At 49.6% G+C, this 17,582-nt stretch overlaps 1 long non-coding RNA gene across 2 annotated transcripts; it reads right to left on the bottom strand.

Moving 5' to 3' along the window:
* Positions 1–2,100: 2,100 nt before the first annotated feature.
* On the bottom strand, positions 2,101–17,309 carry LOC138842364 (uncharacterized). Of its 2 annotated transcripts, XR_011376779.1 has the most exons (5): positions 17,143–17,309; positions 10,159–10,289; positions 9,241–9,323; positions 3,823–3,936; positions 2,101–2,385 (listed from the first exon to the last, which is right to left on the bottom strand). It is a non-coding gene; the product is annotated as an uncharacterized lncRNA (long non-coding RNA). The 2 variants fall into 2 exon arrangements; XR_011376778.1 differs by lacking the exons at positions 2,101–2,385; positions 3,823–3,936 and having other exon boundaries at positions 4,249–9,323.
* Between the last annotated feature and the right edge of the window lie 273 nt (positions 17,310–17,582).

The following is a 17,582-nucleotide window of genomic DNA, read 5'->3' as shown; positions in this document are numbered from 1 at the left end:
TCCTTTCTTTTTCAGATTCCTTTTCCCATATAGGTTATTACAGAATATTGAGTATAGTTCCCTGTGCTCTACAGTAGGTCCTTGTTGGTTACCTATTTTACATATAGTAGTGTGTATATGTTAATCCCAACCTCCTAATTTATCCCTCCCCCCACCCACCTTTCCCCTTTGGTAACCATAAGTTTGTTTTCAAAATCTCTGAGTCTGTTTCTGTTTTGTAGATGAGTTCATTTGTATCCTTTTTTTAAGATTCCATATATAAGTGATATCATATGGTATTTGTCTTTCTCTGTCTGACTTACTTCACTTAGTGTGATCATCTCTAGGTCCATCCATGCAGAAGAGGTTATTGATCTAGAGCTCAACTTCGGGGTAAAACTTTGAAGGAAGTTCAGAACGGGTTCTTTCTAACGTGTGCCCAGAAAGGGCATCATCCCCGAGTTTATGGGAGACGCTTGGGCTGTCTCTTGAGTGCCTCCCTGCTTATCACTGAAAAAAAAAACACCCTGCTGGTTATGTGATCACACGTCCACCTTCTGAGATAGCAGTATATTATTAATCACCAGCTCCTTAGCAATCTGCAGCAGGACAATAAAACCTTTGTACCCACGGTTTGTTCTTTCAAAGCCTTTTCGGCCCATCGTCATTTTGCCTGTCAGCAACCCCACAAGGAAAGGCGGGTACTATCTCCCCCACTTTCCAGGTGGGGAAAGCTCACACGGCTTTTAGGGGAGGAGCTGGAATGGAACCTAGCTTTCCCAGCTCGTTTTTCTTTCCTTTCAGCCACAGACTCTTTGGATTGTGACCTATCCGCACTTCCTTCCACCTCAACCCATGAAGACCTATGGAGGACAAAAAACAGAACACCTTTTTTTCAGAGTGTGCTCTGGAAGAAACTCTGTGTCTTAAAAATATTAATTTATTGCCAATCACTAAATTCTCAGTGTCCATGAATTATTTTTCTATTGTTTGCCTAATGCTCTGCTAAGCGTAATGACAGATCAAAATATGTAAGACAACCTCCCTATTCTGAAGTAGCTTATGGTCGAAGAGAGATTGTAAGATGACCTCCAAGGTCCCTTGTTCTTGTGTAATCTCCTCCTCTTGAGGGTGAGCAAGGCCTTAATTTGCTTCTAGCCAATAGGATCCAGCAAAGATCATAGGATATTATTCCTGTGATTTCATTATGTTATGTGGCAAAGGTGAAGGGATTTTGCAGATGTAATTAAGATCTCTAATCAGTTGCTGTAAGTTAATCGAAAGAGAGATTATCGTGGGTGGGTCTGACCTAATCAGATGAGCCCTTTAAAAGAAGGTCTAGAGGTCAGAGACTCAAAGCGGCATGTTCTCTCTCTCCCTTGCTGGCCTTGAAGAAAAGCTGCCAGGGGACCTACACCTTCACGGAAATGAATTCTGCCCTGTGAACTTGGCCAAAGATGCTGAGCCTGGCTGGGACCCCAGCTCCGGGTGACAGGCTGATGGCAGGCTCCTGAGACCCTGGGCAGAGGACACAGCTAACCTGTGGTGGCTGTGAGCTCATAAATGCATGTGGCTTTAAGCTGCTAAATTTGTGGTAATTTGTTCCACAGCAATAAAAAATAAACGCACTTATGATCTAGGAAGGGGTTACTACTCAAGAGAACTTAGTTAAGTATCTGTAAAACCTAAGATTTGTAAAAAAAAAAAAAAAAGAGTTTTTTTTTTAACTTCTTGGAGCATTCCACAAATAAGATGTAGAGGTGATATGTAACGCTAATAATTATACCATGGTAATAAAAGCAGTCTTGTCACTTAGAAACAAGAGTGACAGCTGTATCTTCTCTCCCTGTCTGTCCTTGTCTCATACACAGAGTATATAATCAACCAACTGCTTATATGAAGATCCTTTTAGTACCATTAGCAATCACATTCAGAAACACCAGATAACTATTCCAAGAAGGCATTTTTTTCATCTTTATTGGAGTATAATTGCTTTACAATGTTGTGTTAGTTGCTGCTGTATAATGAAGTGAATCAGCTATACGTATACATACATCCCCATATCTTCTCCCTCTTGCGTCTCCCTCCCACCCTCCCTACCCCACCCCTCTAGGTGGTCACAAAGCACGGAGCTGATCTCCCTGTGCTATGCAGCTGCTTCCCACTAGCTATCTATTTCACATTTGGTAGTGTATACATGTCCACGCCACTCTCTTGCTTTGTCCCAGCTTCTCCTTCCCCTTCCCCTTCCAAAGCATTTTAAATTTCTCTCACGGCCTGAGCTGTCACCTTGGAGAGGAAGAGTTGTGTTCCGTGCCAAATCACAGGAAAAGATTTCTCTGGAACGCCAGGATTTCCACAGGTGCCCATTCACCCCTTAAGCATGTAGACACTTTGAGGCAGTGCCTGGATTAAAAGGAGCCCAGTGGGCACATAGTAGGTACTCAGCAAGTAACAAATATACAAAAGTGGCATCTGCTCTGGAAAATAATCTTCACTTTAAAACTGTCAGATCGGGGGCTGCTTCCCTGGCGGCAAAGTGGTTAAGAATCCGCCTGCCAGGGCAGGGGACACGGGTGTCACGACTACTGAGCCTGCACTCTAGAGCCCGCGAGGCACAACTACTGAGTCCATGTGCCACAACTACTGAAGCCCACGCACCTAGAGCCCAAGCTCCGCAACAAGGGAAGCCACTGCGATGAGAAGCCCGCGCACCGCAACAAAGAGTAGCCCCCGCTCGCTGCAACTAGAGAGAGCCTACACGTAACAACGAAGACCCACTGCAGCCATAAATACATAAAATAAATAAATAAATAAAAATGTCAGATGGCATAGAGAACAGACTTGTGGTTGCCAAGGGGAGGGGGTTGTGGGAGGGGTGCATTGGGAGTTTGGGGTTAGCAGATGCAAACTATTACATATAGAATTAGGATAAGCAACAAGGTCCTACTTATAGCACAGGGAACTATATTCAATATCCTGTGATAAACCATAATTTGGAAAAGAATATGAAAAAGAATGTATATATGTGTATAACTGAGTCACTTTACTGCACAGCAGAGATGAACACAACACGGTAAGTCAATTATACTTCAACAAAAAAATAAATTAAAAAAAAGTCAGATGGAATAGTTTGTCCATTCAACACTTATCCATGGATTTGACCTGAAAGGTTACATTTTAGTGAACCTTTCTAATATTAACTTTGTTAGTGTGGACTTCTCTTGCAGTGGTGATGATGCCTAGTGAGTGGAATGAGGTAAAGGAGTGAGAGGAAGCCTGGCCAGGTGGAGGGCATCCCAGACCTGCTCTGAGGACTCACCATACACCTGGGGGGACATAGCACAGCACACAGCTGAGCTCACAGGTACGAGGAACTGAGAATATTCGTTTCTGTGTGTAATCCTGTATGGAGCCCTTTTTTTTTTTTTTGTGGTGCGCGGGCCTCTCACTGTTGTGGCCTCTCCCGTTGCGGAGCACAGGCTCCGGATGCGCAGGCTTAGCGGCCATGGCTCACGGGCCCAGCCGCTCTGCGGCATGTGGGATCTTCCGGGACTGGGGCGCGAACCCATGTCCCCTCGACAGGCGTGCTCTCAACCACTGCGCCACCAGGGAAGCCCATGGAGCCCATTTTGACAACCAATGCAAAAATAATATTAACGAAACAGGATGGGGTGAGAAGTGAACGGTTCAAAGCCCCAGGCAGTGATCACGTGGTGACTTTACAGGATGCCCCAAATAGCACCCCCTGAGTTACTACAGTTTGCGAGCTTGGCCAGGCCACTTTGCCCACCCAAGCGTTCATCCCCTCAGTTGAAAATTAGGGATAATTATGTTGCCTACCTCACAGCAAAACGGTGATAGGGCTCCCAGGAGAATGAAGATAGTTCACATTGACATGCCGAGAAAGGAAGGATGCTGCATGAATATTCATGATTACGATTCACAGAGGTGAACCTAAAAGGTAAAGACAGGGGTGACTGGCTGAGTGTTACAATGTCAGGGGAATGCTTCACAGTCTGATTCTGATTCCAGAAAATTCCATGGGCATCCTAGTGACCTCACTAACTTCGGTGCCTGCTGGCTTGGACAAGTAGACAGTACCTGGCCTCTGGGACGCTGGACAGGCAAAGCCGCCCTTGTGCTGTGAGTGAGCTGTGCGCCTGCCTGGTGGCCCTGTCTTTGCTCGGCGTGGCAGTGGCTGGCGTGACAGTGGCTGGCGTGGCAGTGGCCTCCCTCCCCTCCCCCAGCCCCAGCCTCCATGCTCTCCCTCTGCAGCGGCCGATCAGTGGCCTTCTGGGCTCCTTTCTGTCCACGCTTCCACTGTGGCTGGACTCACTCTGATTCACAAGCTCTGGATCTTTCCTGGGCAGCCCCAGAGCACAGGGACCAGGTGGGGCCCGGCTTCCCGGGGAGCGGGGAGGGGGACTGTCTTCAAACTGAGAAAGGAAAAAACCCTCGAACTAATCAGGCTTTAAAATCCCCCAGTGATGGCCATCACGAAGAAAACAACGACCGTCACGGGGGAGAGGAGGCGGGAGGCCGTGGGAAGGCAGGCGCCGCGCACACGTGGTGTCCGAGGTGGAGTCCCAGACCTTCCCGGGAAGGGAGAGATCCTTTCTGGCTGACTCCCCTGACTCTGTGTTTCCTACAATTCTACAACAAAGATCCAGGAACATGAGAAAAGGAAACTGAGAAAAATGTGTCCTGTAATCCAAATTCAAGAAAGAACAGGACAGACGATGTGAGCCAGATAGAAATGAGGCCAAGAGTGCTTTCTTGGGGCCCCAGCAATTTTTTTTTCTTTTTTTTTGTGAAAAGCCCAAACCTGTTTAACTGCTTCGTGTGAACGACGGTTCTGGGATGCAGTTCACAATGAGAAAGGAAATCTGATTAGCACTGGCAACCTCACCTTCAATCTTAGGTCAATCTAGTCCAACGGCACATTAAGAGTGATTGCTACCCATTGATTCCTAAAAGAAAGAAAAGTGAGAGGACGGGAGGGAGAGAGAGGGAGAGGAAGCGGAAGCGGAAGCAGGGGACACAGTTTAATGAAGGGTTATACTGAGAAAGGTCATCCTATATCAGCTGCAGAAAGCGAGCATCCCTTCTCATTGCCGACCTCGATAAATCCCCAGGTTCCACTGCGCATGCGTGGGCACTGCTAGGACCCATCCCTCCGCTCTCTATATCGCGTTCCTGGTAACTTCAGTGATCAAATTTCTACAATTAGGACTGGAAATGTACTATTAACAACCCACATTTGTATCTTGCTCTACAGTTTGTGAAGCAGTTGTGTAATTGTTATCACGTTTGGTCCTTCACCACCGAGCTCGGGGCGAGATGGTACCGGTCCCATTTTACAAGTGAGGATGCTGTGCCGAGACTCAGGAGAATTGCCGCTCGAAGAAGGTCACGGGGTGACAGGAATCCAAGGCAGAGACCGATGCCAAATCTCACAACCTTTCCCCTGTCCTGGGAGAATGGCCACAGCGGGCACAAAGAGGGAAACTGAGGCACAGACTAGCCTAGTGATGTAGTTACTCATTCACTGTGTAAATGACATGGTGGAGACCATCAGCTCTTAGTCAGAACACCTTAGAGTTTCGACCTATTAAAATCGACGCCGTTATCTAAGGCAAAAAAGACCTCCAGCAACCTTACAGTTCTCATGAAAAGGGCTGTGTATTAAGAAAGCATTGGACCCAGTGGGAATCAGAAGGATTTAGCTGTACTTCCTGTGTCCTTATGTGCTAATATGATTATCTCATAGTAGCTATTATCTGTGTCCTATGAATAATGTCGTCCCAGCGATTCTGGAGAAGAAGAGTGGAGTTCCAGGCCCTTAAAAACAATCGTGGGCAGCGTCTGAGTAATCTAGTACCTTGAATCACAAGCAGGAGGCGAGTCTCAGTTTGGAATCAGAAAAGAAGTGATGCAAACCTTTTTAAGCTTTGGAAGGGAGGGAAGCCCGGGCAGACCCAGGATGTGACTTGAAAGGTTGGCTGCTTCTCTCTTGCTTGCTCTCCCCCTGGCCCGCTGTGGCCTGCCCTCTTGGGCCCACCCTCCGCTTCAAATCCTGCCAGACGACTGACAGGCCTGCAGGACCTCGAGGCTGACCCAGACACCTCCAGGCAGGGCTGCAACCTCCACACAGAAGAAGCACATTCTGCGCACAGGTTTGCTTCGCAGACTGATTCAAATCCCACTTCAGGCCCAAATCTCAATTACTGGACATGCCGAATGTAAGGTGTATATGTTTTTCCCCTTCCAAGTTCTTTTGTTGCGTTGCTTTTCCTATGGAGATATGAGGCTGTTTCCATGATGCGAGACATCCTTCCTTTCTAGAATTTCCAGGAAGCGCCGTTGTTGCCTCCCACGTGTTAGATTTAATGTAATTCAAACCGAAGTTTGAGGCTATTTCTCCTAATTCAGGAAAAGTTGTGAGCTTGGCAGCTCTGATGGAAAGAATTCTTTTCTTTAATGGTAGTGGATTTGGGGGGGGGTGTTTTTCTCGTTTTGGTTGTGTGTATATGTTTCATAAGTGCATAGGAGAATTAAGCTCAGAAAGCAACTGCTTGGAGAGATAGAAGCTCTTGTAATTCGTGTTGTGCATAATGGATTTGGCAGGGCCCAAGCACAGAAATTTCCAGAAGTGTTTGCGTGGCAGCAGTTCTGAGCCAATTCACATTTTTTAGCTGTCCTGGCCAGCTGCCCAGCCTACAAAAAAAGTCTTGTATCTCCACAAGTTTGGCTGGCCTTTCTGATGAGTTTCCAAACTGCATGGCAACATTGGATGAGCTTATTTTCAAGTGCCAAAAAAACTCCTGCTACTTATATTGTTACTAAATACCAGATGTGCTTAATACAGAGTGGGCAGAACCAAACCTAGGGTAATCACATAACCTATCATTAACATTTTCTAAAAACAAAAAATGCAATTGGAACCCCAGATTACTGTTTTTCTTTGTTTGCTTTACGCCCTATTACTGGAACCCCTAGGGTGATGGGAACAGGACTCGGGGTGGAAAGGCAGGCTCTGGCAGCGACTAGGACGCTGTTTACCATCACACCCCTGCACATCTGAAACATGTGTGAGAAAGCCTCAGCCCCAGCAGATTTCCTCCAGCCTCACCCCTTCGCCACCCGCCCCGCCGGGACTCAGCAGGCCGAGGCTCTCACCGCACGGGAGAGCCCCGAAAAGCTGAGGTGCACTGGGACTTGACCTTGAAGGAGAGAAATGTACAGGGAGATGGGCGGGTGGGGTTGCGAGCTGGCAGATGAGAGGCTGGGCCAGAGCTGGCAGCTGCTGCTGGAAAAATGCAGAGAAATTCTGAAAGGCTTGAGGAGACAGCAGGATGCTGTGTGGCTTTGTCAGAGGCGCTGCCTGGGCTTCAATGGGTAGAACTGGAAGGATTTCTCGATGCAAAAATCTCCAATTCTATCCCCCAGCCCCCCACCCATCGCTATAATTTCTCTTCTTTTCCTGCTTCCTTCCTTCCTTCTTTCTTTCTTTCTTTTTCTTTCTTTCTTCTTTCTTTCTTTTTCTTTCTTTTTCTTTCTTTCTTTTTCTTTCTTTCTTCTTTCTTTCTTTCTTTCTCTTGCTTTCTTCTTTCTTTCTTTCTCTTTCTTTCCTTCTTTCTTTCCCTCTCTCTCTCCTTCATTCCTTCCTTCTTTCTTTCTTTCTCTCCCTCCTTCTTCCTTCCTTCCTTCTTTCCTTCCTTCCTTCCTTCCTTCCCCCCCTCTCTCCCTCCTCTCCTTTCTTTCCTTTCTTTCTCTCTGGTAGTTTTCTGGGAATCCAGTGGAGAGAGATGTGTGCCTGGATCTTCGTACTCTATTCCAGGCCATTCCTGCCATCAGGCTCCCTCTTCCCTACCTCCACGCCCTGAGCACTTGGTTCTCCAAACCTCTATGCTTTCTGTCTTTTAGTCCTGCCTCCAAAACTCACAGTTATGGAAAGGGCATCCTTCTCACCCCAAGGTTGGGGACCCTGATAGACAGACGGCAAGCACACGTGTCAGGCTGATTAGAGAGAAAGACAGACTATGGCAAAATGAAATTTTATAGATGGAGGTGGGATCTCACCATAAGAAATTTGAGAGTGAATAACTATTCTGAAAATATTGGTTATCTGCATTAGGACAACTGTATAAATAAAGGAATCAGTGACTCAACCCTTAGAGAGTTGTCTTAGGAAACCTGTTACTAAAAATATATGGTAATCCAACTGTGCCTTGCATGCCATTTTGCCAAGCCAAACTCAGCGAGAAGACTGCAGGCTTTCTCCACCGCGTGGCATCATCAGAGGGATAAACCATGAGCCTGGTCTAATGAGCAATGAAACACTTTGTAAATATTTGATTCAAGGGGACGTGAATAGTAAAATAACGTGGAGCTGATGTCTGCAATGACTTTTGAACTTTCCTCCTAACTACAGGCACATGTGTTTTACACATCAGCTGTGTTCCTGAAAAGTCGGGTTTCAATCCATATGCTAAGTGGAATTATGTTTCAGATGTTCTAGGGATACTCCTGACTTGGGGAAACCAGGAATCAGTGAAGAGGCTACGGACAAAGCCTAACCCACGACCGCTTCGTCTCTGCTCAGTTTGGACGGCCCCCTCTGCCCCCGGCGGAGGCCGAGCCTTTGAGGACGCAGAGTCAGCACCGGCAGCGGTTCATTTCATCGCTGGGTCTGCGGAGGAAAGTGCTGGTCCTAGGGAAGGGTCAAGGGCAGGCTGTTTTGTTTTCTAGCAGCAAAACAGAGAAGGCTGGAGGAAACCACCCAAGCGCCAAGCTCTGCAGAGGGCAAGTGAAGTCGGAGTTTAAAAACAAAAGCGGAGGAGCCCATCTCCTTGAAGCTGTTTATATTACATAACTCAAATAAACACAGCAGCGCAGGCATGGTTCCCTCGGTGAGGGCCAGGACCACAGAGCCCAGAGGCGGACAAAGGGTACCTCCTCCAGCCTCTGGCTAGAAATGGCTCCTTTAAAACAACAACAGCAGCATTAATAATATTCGGGGACACACCAGGACAATTCAGGAGGACAGCCTGAATAAACTGAGGAGAGGACTCATGCTAATTAGGACTTGTAAGGTGACTTTCTTTTCTCTTGCTAAGGAAAGAAATCCTCATCAGAGCAATGGGGAGAAGCAAAGTTGACCCAAAATGGCTATTTGCATTTTGCAAAGGGGGGACAAGAGGCGCTCGATCCTGCCGTGAAATCCTGCAGGAGCACGGAGGCCACTTTCTCAGGCACCTGCGGGGGCAGCTGGCTTTCTGACTTCAGCCCCTCCTCAGCCCGGGGTGATGGGAAGCATCGGGCAGTTTTACGGAATCTGCCTGAAGAATAAAGAACATGAAAGAAAAGTTAGCCACTCAGTAAATGGACACAGACCTACAGGCCCGGCGTCTGAACGAAATCAGAGAGTCTTGAAATTGAGAGCAGGCAAGAACCGGCTGCAACCTTTTTCGTCAGTCGCCTGCAGTGTCCCAGGACAGCAACCCTATCGTATGCCAGGGGACAAGAATAGAAAGAAAAATTGAGAACACAGCCCTGAGCACGGGCTGGCGGCATCGGTTGCCAGCAGCTGCCCCATTAGTAGGCTATGGGGACATGCGAGGGAATTTTTCTGTACGAGGCTTGTGTTTAAAAATATATCTTGCTTCAACGCTGGTGCGGGAGTGGCTGGGGAATGAGAGCCTGCTTTCTCCGCGCAGAGCAATTTTCTCATCCTTCTGTGATTTACTGCACGGCACTCACCTCTCTGAGGCCGCCCCTCATATACCACATGACAGTGACCAAGACCTCAGCCTGGCTCTTAGAAAGCTACCACGTAGGACGATTCCTGGACGGAAGCCACGCTCCAGAAACATCCTCCCCAGTGGCTTGCTGGAAGCACACGGGGCCGGGGACGGAGGCTGAGAGGAACGCTTCCCCACCAAGGCCTCTCTGACCCTTCTCACTCCATGGATGTGTCCCCGGGGATGCTTCCCTCCCCATGTCCTTATTCTCAAAAGGAGGACACCAGTTCCTACCTACCTCTTAAGGGCGTTCAGGTGTAATAGCTGATGGAAATGACTTAAAAGCCCTTGGCAAATACAAAGTTCGAGATCGAGTGCTGAATGGCGGCCTCCCTCACCTACCCTACCTAAGGCGTTACTTATGTGCCCCCACCTTTAAACCCTTTGCTGAAAGACTGCTCCGTGGGGTGTGAAGCTGGTCTGTGCCGAAGAAATCTCAGGTTCCTCCAGAGAAGTTTGCCTTTGCAGGAACTGCTGAAATCCTTACACGTCCAAACGCATATTCTGGGTAGGAAACAACAGGTGATGAGCTGCAAGGCTGAGAGGCTGCCAGGATCCACCCATGGGCACCCAGGGTTTGGCACCCGTTTCCCAGGGAGAGATGAAAGGGAACAAATCAACACGGCAGGGTCAAGTTCAAGTCTGCCTCAATGAAACTCTGGAGACCTCCTTCTTGAAAAACAACTGGGACAGTGTGACAGCTGTTTAAGGATGCCAAAGAAAAGTGTCCCCGGGGAAAGCTCCCCAGGGAATGCTCTGTTTGCAAGAGGCAGTTGTGAGTGACACACAAGACAGACAGCCAGGAGCGGGGACAGCCCGGCCCCTGTGAACTCTCCAACGTCCCTGGGATCGAGACCACCCACCAGATGTGAAGTCTTGTATTTCGTGCCTAGGATGATGGCAGTGATAGCCGTGCTGATGGCTGCTGTTCTTCGGTGCCTGTCAGAAACTGGATTGCTCTGAAGCCATGGCTCCTGGAGGGGTCCTTCCTGGGAAACATTTACCACTTTGGACGCCTCACAGCTCCTGTGGTTGTTTCCTCTGAGGGTCTTTATCAACCAGACCCAAATCAGGTTTTATGGTTGCCCGTTATTTGCGGCTACTTCACTTTTGTAATTCTTAATTTTTGGCCACGAGGCTTGTGGGATCTTAGTTCCCCGACCAAGGATCGAACCCACACCCGCTGCAGTGGAAGTGCTGAGTCCTAACTACTGGACCACCAGGGAACTCCCTGCGGCTACTTTATAATCTGGCCAGTGCTTCCCTGTGGCAAATGGGTGATGGGACATCAAGACAAGAGGATGGGGACAACGTGTCCATCCAGAGATGCTACACCCTGGAGGTGAAGGCGGACCACACGACGGTCCCCGTTTGTGTGGGAGCTGCCACCTCTGAAGCAGGCTGTGTGGATGTGTCTCATGGAAAGCACTGGACTTGGGTCCCAAAGACTTGGATCTGACTCCTGGACCAACCACGTATGGAGTGGGGCACATTAGTGAGGCTTTCTGAGTCTCAGGGGTCTTACCTGTAAACTGGAGCTGAGACCTACCTGTCAGGGCAGTTAGGGAGTTCCAAGGAAGCACCTCACTCCCAGAGACACAATAAACATTAGCTGAAACAGCAAAATCTGATTCGGTATATGGGCGTGACCTCACCTCCAAGGGCGTTAAACTCAGTCACCTAGCAGGTAGGGTGTCCTCCTGTCTCACCCCCAAGAGCAGGGGCACAGAGCCCGGAAGTCAGCCTGCCACCTCCCCACCAAGAGCTGGTGACGGAGCCCAGGCCGAGCCGGAGCTGCGCGTCCCCGGTGATCCAGAGCGCCCGCCACCACGCGGTTGTGAGCTTTTCCAGAGCACGCGGCTTGGACCATTTGCCCGAGCTCCATCGCTCCCGGCTACTCAGGGGGCATCTCTTTCCTCCAGGCCCCTAGGGCACCACTCTGGGAACTGAAGCCCCAGAAAAAGTGCAAAGAGAAGGAAGCTCAGCGTTATATTCTTTCTAGATGAATCTCCAGGATGCGGCCGCCCCAGGAGAGTCCCCGACCGGCAGCAAACCTGTCTGTGTGAGTCTGCCTCAACACGCTATTTGGAAAGTCAAGATTTTCAATGTAAACTTTGTTCTCCCTTCCCATTCTTTGGGGATTCACAGTTGGAGCTCTTTGCAGCCCTTCCTCTCCACGTCTCCTTGGTGCTGAAATGGGAGGTCACGCGACATCCCTGTAAGAACAAGTCCCGGGTGCCGGCGTCCTATCAGAGGGCAGAGCTGCGGCGGCGCTGGCTCCTGGGTTTGCCTGGGTGCTGGTTTCTCAGCGGCACTATCTTTGGCAGATTTTTTTATCCTTGTTCTTTATCTCAAGCCCGTCGGGCAAATGACAGCGGAATCGCAAGCTTGAATGGGCTTGTCTGACAGGCCAGCTTTTCTCCTGGGCTCAGCTGCCTGACTTTTAAAAAGGCACCCCAAGCAGAGGATAGTCATTTCACACCGATTCCTTGCTATAATTTGCTTTTGGGTTTAAAATGTCGCGTTTCCATCACCCTGGCTGTGCGGCGTGAGGGAGAAGATGGGCCATGCGTGTGGTTAATGTCTCTGTAATAGAGACACGCAAAGGCACTGCTATGCTCTGAAGCAACAGCCCTGGGAACACTGAGCTGCAGACCAAGGAACTCTCTACCAGCCACAGACAAGTGCATTCAAAGGGCTCCGTAACAGATGACTGGCTCCCGCAGAAATAGGGCCACTTGTAACAGAAGCCTCACGTGGAAATCTCCACTAGGCAAGCATGTATTAGAATATTTTTATGCTCCAGGCTGTGTGAAGTTGGAGTGGTCTTAGGAAACCCTGCAAAGTGAGAGGATCTGAAACCCAGATCTAAACACAGTGAGGCTCAGATGAAGTCCAGCTGGGGATGCAAAATCCCACTCGGATAAGGGGAAGCTGGAAGATACAGGCCAAAAGGGAAAGAAGTCCCCACGCTGATGAGCACGGATAAGGCTGTGCTTGGAGAATCCTCTAAGCAAAAGGACAGAGGCTCCCGGAAAGGTCAAGGGACAGGGTTGTACCCAGTTTGGCAGCGGGAAGCAATGGCTTTTCCTGATTTATAATCTGCCCGTGGAAGCATCTCTCCCGTTTCTTCACCACCTCTCACCACACTCGTGATGGAGGCCGTACTGCCTGACGCTTAATTAGTCCTTCTGCCCAGAGCCTGTAATGTTTCACGTTTCTTACTCCTCGCCTGGCCTGTGTGTGCCTTGAGGTCAGGAACCAGCATGCAGCCCTCTCTGCGCGCCCTGAGGCCCCTTCCCAGGGCTTAATAACTACCCAGAGCATATCAGAGCCCTTCGCACACGGCTCGCAAAGCTTCAGGAGTACTAGCGGGATTGGGTAAGGCTCAGGCAGGCTGCTTCGAGGGGAACAAATCCCAGCTCGTTCTCGGTGGGATACCAGGCTGCTGATGGTCTCTCCCACCCGCCTTCTGTGCCTTCCTGGCCGTGACACCATACGTTATATAGGCCAGCTGAGCAGAACCGAATGCTCTCGGGCCTCTGGGTCTTTGCACACATGCTTCTCTCCACCTGGTTGCCCTTCCCTCATTCATCCATCTGTGGACTTGTCCGCTCAGCTCCAGGTCAACCCTCCCCTCCAGACAAAGCTTCAGGCGTCCCGCGGGCAGAGCCGGTGACGCCCTGTGCTGTGGGCCCAGGGTACTTGGCCTGACGGGGCGACTGGGCCAGCTTCCCTGCCATCGGGTCGGTACTGCCTGTTGGCAGGTCTGCCTCTTCCGTCGGGCTGTGAGTGCCTTGAGGGCAGGACCCACGTTCCTCCTCGCCCCGCAGCTCTCGGTCCTCAGCACAGTGCCTGGCACCAGTACAAGTTTATTGAAGGAATATGTTTGCCCACATTGGGTAGATCATGGGGAAGACGGGACCGGGGCCCAGTAAGTAATATGGGGACAGAGCAAAGGGGATCCTGCTGGGAGAGAAGCAAGCTGCAGAGAGAAGCAAGGCCCCGGGGCCCCTCTTGATGAGCTAGGGCACCCAGGACCGATCCTACACAGGATGCTTGTGATGTCATCCTTTGGATAGCTTGTCCCACTTTGGGGGTTTCTCTGTATTTCCTTCCAAGTCTTTAGGCAAACTTCTCTTACTGCTTTCAGGTACTCTGCCCACCAAGATCATTATTAATAGTTTCCAGGGATAGACTGGTGGCGGCGGGTAGCAGTGCATTGGCTGGGGGACCAGGAGGAGAGAGTAGCAGTAGCCCTGGATGGGGGCGGGGGGTGGAAGAGGATACGATTAGGATCGCGGACCCCAGCCTGGCTTCGGATCCCAGCCGAAAAGAAGCAGTGAGAGGGCCTCAGCCTCCCTGCCTGGGCCAAGAGTGATGGCTCTATCGCTGAGTTGCTCAGAACATTGAGCAAATTAGTGCATGGAAGCTTCCAGAGTGGGGCCTGGCACATAGTAGTTGCTGCTGAAATCCAGGTCCTGTCATCTGGAACCAGAAGCTGGAGTCCAGCCTGGCTTTCTCCACCTGTGAGTTGTCTGACCCGGGTAGGTCACGTCACCTCACCTCTCCACTCATGTTCTCTCGACTCTGATATGGAGACAGAAATGCTGACCTCGTGGGCCATTGTGAGAATCAAGGAGAGGATGGGAGTGAATGTGTTTTGTAAAAGCTATGAGGTGCTTTCCGGAGGTGCTTGTGAAGTTACCTGGGTGAAGGTTGGGAAGGTGAGGACACCTCAGATATCCTGCCTCTGTGGAGTCAATGATTGTGTATTAACTTTAAATAGGGCCTATTAGGTACCCCCAAGCAAACCGTGACTCTCGTTGTGATGGCCGGTTCTGTGGGTCAAATTGGCTGGACCACAGTACCCAGATATTTAGTCAGACATTATTGTGTCCGTGAGGGTGTTTTTGGATGAGATAAACATTTAAATCATTGCACTTTGAGTAAAGCAGATTACCCTCCGTAATGTGGGTGGGCCTCATCCAATCAGTCAAAGACCTGAATAGAACAAAAGACTGATGGCCCCCAAGGAAGAGGGAATTGTGCCAGCAGACAGCCCGTGGACTTGAAGTGCAGCCCTGGCTCTGCTGCGGGTCTCCAGCCTGCTGGTCTACCCAAGTCCAGATTCTGGATTTGCCAAGCTCCAATGTTGCATGAACCAGTTCCTTAAAAATCAGTCTCTCTCTCTCTTCCTTCTTCTCCCTCTGTATACACGTGGGCGCGTGCATGCACGCTACTGGTTCTGTTTCTCTGGAGCACACTAACTAATACACCCAGAAACATTAGGAATCCTCAGATAGCTTTAAACTGTATCCTCTGACAGTCACAGTGAACGTGAATCTCACAGGGTGCCGCTTTCAAACACAGCTGGTCCAATCTAAGCTTGATTGCCCTCCCTCACCCATTCCTCACCATGGAAACCACATAAAGATTCTTGCCCACAGGTCCCCCCAGCTCCCTCTGCCTCTTGACTGACCTGGTGCTTCCCCATGTGGCCCTGCATGGTGTCTTATGTTCTCCCCAAGGAACCGTGAGTATAATCAAGTCTTTAAACTGTCTCAGTCTCTCTCTGTGTTGACTTGCATCTGGTCTTACTAATGCCCATCCAAGGTACTATGACAAAACAGACCACGGCTTCAGCCCAGTGCTAGGAAAACCCTGGCCAGCGTCCAGAGATGGGCAAGTGGGTTACCGTCACTGTTGTGTGTCACTCTGCTAGAGGCCACGGTACTATTCTATGTGAGATCTGGGGCTGATAGAAACAGCAGTCAGCTTCTCAAGCAGCTCAGGCCAAAAGAACGACTCCTCGCATAAAACAGAAGCACCATCCTCGTCATTATAAACATGACGTGGCCCTACACAGAGCCCAAGTGAGCAGTATTCTCAGTGGGACCAAACGTTCATCCCGAGTGAGGGTTTTTACTGGTTCCTTCAGGGCCCAGACGAGTGGTAGTCACCCCTGCAGGGAGTGTTCCAGAAGCATCTGTGTCTGAGACAGAGCTCATTCACCTCACCTCGGGGGAGAGGAGGCCAGCTACCTCTCAGAAAAGAGTTCATTCACCCCAGGTGACTCATAACGTCACAGAATCACACAGTTACAGAACCTTAACATTTCAGAGTCTGGAAGGGAGCTGACAGGTATTCTGGGTCCCGCACCCCTCATTTTAAGAATTAAAAAATTATCCCAGTGAAAACAAAGACCTTCACTCACCTGCAGTTCTTATTATGGAGGCCCCAATGAATCCTAATTGAAGGACTGAATGGAAAACAGCTTCGAACTACAACCAGTGTTTATTTTGTGGTGGGTTTTCTTACTGATCGAGGAGTGGGTCCATCCGTTCACCTGCCCATTTGTTTATCTGTCTATTCATCCCTCCACCCACCGATTCTCCTGCCTAGTAAGATGTGAAGACAGAGACACAAAGAGCACGGATTTCACTTGCTCACACTTCCTCCTCTCCCCTTCTTGTTTCTCCCTCTCACCCAGGCTGAAGAGGAGTGTCGCATGCATGTGCGGGCGTGGGAGAAGGGCCAGTTGAAGGCACTGTTGCTGTGGGTTTTTTGAAACTCTCCAAGTCCCTCACACGCCCATGGTCGCTATCACCCAGGCAGGACTGCTTGACAGAGCACGTGATAGAGCGGAACTTAATGAAGGGATCCTAGATGCTAGAGGGCGGAAAACAAGCCCTTCTCTTGTCTTCACGATACCTTCCAGTGTCAGGACACGGGGTCACTGGATGGAGCTCAGGACAAAGAAATGGAAATAAACCACCGCTGGAGGTGCCGCTTCCCCGTTTCTGACGACCAGTCAGACTATCTGCCTGGCTTCGGCTGCGGGTCCTGAGTTAAACGTTACAGCTGATGGGCTGGGTGAATCCATGATCAATAGTGATGCTGGTTCTTACAGGAGCTAAGATAAGGGTAATTAAATCCTGTGCTTCGGGCCATATAAACTGATCTCTGCAGGAGGGCGAGAATTAATTTAATTTCACATGCACAGCCCTGTCCGGTGCCTCCACCAGCTCTGTATGATAGACCAGCGCGTGGCAGAGACGGTACAGGGAAGGCGGAAAGATTTGTTCCGAGCTCGAGGTGTTATTAACCACCACACAAATCAAGAGCCTGAACTTGATGGGGCCCAAGGCTGATCTAGGGCGGCAAATCCAGAGATTCTTACAGCTTCTCCCTCTATTGGGTTTATTACACACAATCTGTACCGGGACTGTTTTCACACTTAATGGCAATCCTGAATCACTATCTACTTCCCATTTTCGCCTGCAAAACAGCAACCCAGAGCTAGTGTTCCGCCATAAACACTCGGCCCCATAAAGCCACGGCTGTATAGACTTGCCTTTTTGTGCGTCTGGGTCTGATTCACTGGCGCTTTGGCAGCCTTCCAGGATCTAGGAGAGGAAAAAAACCATCCTGAGCATCCCAACAGCCTCATTTTGATCTGTGATACTGAGCAACTCATTTCCACTTCACAGGCTCTGCTGAGCTGTGCTACAGAAAGACAAATCCCAGCCGAAGAAAGGGCGGGCGGGAGGATGGTGGAGGAGACAGAGGGAGGGGAGGGGAGAGCAGAAAAAGGCCGCATCTATTAAGCTGTTTTTCTTTTGGTGAAAAGAAGCATTTATCAGTGATTTCATATATCATGTGAGAGGTGGCTTCCTGCCAATTTCCAAGAATCCAAACAGCCCACTGACATCAGATGCTAAATATAGCTCAGCCTTTGCTTTAGGTGAATAAATAATGCTGCTGGAAAGGAATAGGTTCTCTTCAGTTACATGT

Source organism: Globicephala melas, chromosome 16 (genome assembly GCF_963455315.2).
Source record: "Globicephala melas chromosome 16, mGloMel1.2, whole genome shotgun sequence".
Lineage (NCBI taxonomy): Eukaryota > Metazoa > Chordata > Mammalia > Artiodactyla > Delphinidae > Globicephala > Globicephala melas.
This window is presented reverse-complemented; position numbering and strand designations above follow the sequence as displayed.